Here is a 1,436-nt window from a genome sequence, read left to right on the forward strand (position 1 = left end):
ATAAAATGTTGAATTTTCAATATTTCGAATATTATTTTTGCTGGTGGTATTTGGAGTGTGGACTTTCACTGATTGTGTGCAACACTGAATACTTCCTCAAGAAAAATGTCTTAAAACGTTTTAAATTTGTTTAGAAAAAAATAGACTATGTTTTCAGAACTAATTGTTTGCTAACACACATGCAAAACAACTATTTATAAGGCATCGAAACATTTTTTCTCAAATTGTATTGAAGAATTGAAAACTCTCACTATGCGTATTATACTGGTGAAATTTGATAAAAATGTAATCCACAAACAAGAGATAGCCCTCAAGCGTAGACCCCATTCTTTAATAGCCGAGTTTTTTTTATACAGGGTGTCTACAAAAAAAGAGGACCTACAGAAAGCCGATACACTAATTTCAACCAAAATTTGAACAAGTAGAATTCGACCACGTAGGCGTCGATTTTGTAAATAATATGAATAAAATCAATCAATGTGTTCCAGAAATATGATGTTTTCAAAATTTCAACCTAAATTGGGTCAGACGCAAAATTTTACTTTTTAATAACGTTCAGCTACTGGGGAGTGATCGGCCCGGTCTGGTTTCAGGACAAGGTCGGTAAAACCACCACAGTCGCATCAGATGGGTATCTTACTGCTGAAAAAGTTTTGGAAAAGTTTGCGGAGGAGAATGTGTTGTGCTGGCGCTCATATGACCTTATGCAGTTGCGAGCGCCGTAAAACCTCTACTAAAACTAAAAGAGAATGTGTTCTGCTGAAGAAACCTGGTTCCAGTGAGATAGAGGCCACACCCCACATGTCAAGAGTGTCCCTTAGTATGGTTGCAAGAAAGGTTTGGGGAACACCGTATAAACCGAAAGTTTACCATTGAATAGTTACCACAGACCCCAGACTTGAGCCCCTTTGATTATTACATTTGGGGTACTTTGACAGACAGAGCCTACGGAAACAGCCCACAAATAATCGATCTGTTGAACCTCAATGTTGAACAGGACGTCCACAAAGTCTACCTAGAAACATACCACGGGATTAGTCCAAATTTCCACTGGTGTTATGGAGAGAATTGGTAAACACCTGGGGGTTTAAATAGCATCCACAAGCCCTGAGTTTATTTAGCAATATCAGTTGTGTATACTTTTGCTCTTCAATGCACAAATAGTGAATATTTGAAAATAAAACAATAATATGGTTGCAGAAGAAGTAGCAAAATTTTTCGTTTTGCTGAATATTGGTTGAAATTTTTAAAATTTGATATTTTTCGAACTTGTTGGTTGGTTATTTTTTATTTTTTTTTCATATTTGCAATGTAACTTCGAAGTTCTGTTGAAATTGGTCCAGAGATGGCCGAGTTATTACCATTTAAATGGGTCTTCTTTTTTAAACCCCCGGTATATAAATATGTGTGTGTGTGTGTGTGTGTGTGTGTGTGTG

The sequence above is a fragment of the Aplysia californica genome, unplaced genomic scaffold, assembly GCF_000002075.1.
Source record: "Aplysia californica isolate F4 #8 unplaced genomic scaffold, AplCal3.0 scaffold00322, whole genome shotgun sequence".
NCBI lineage: Eukaryota > Metazoa > Mollusca > Gastropoda > Aplysiida > Aplysiidae > Aplysia > Aplysia californica.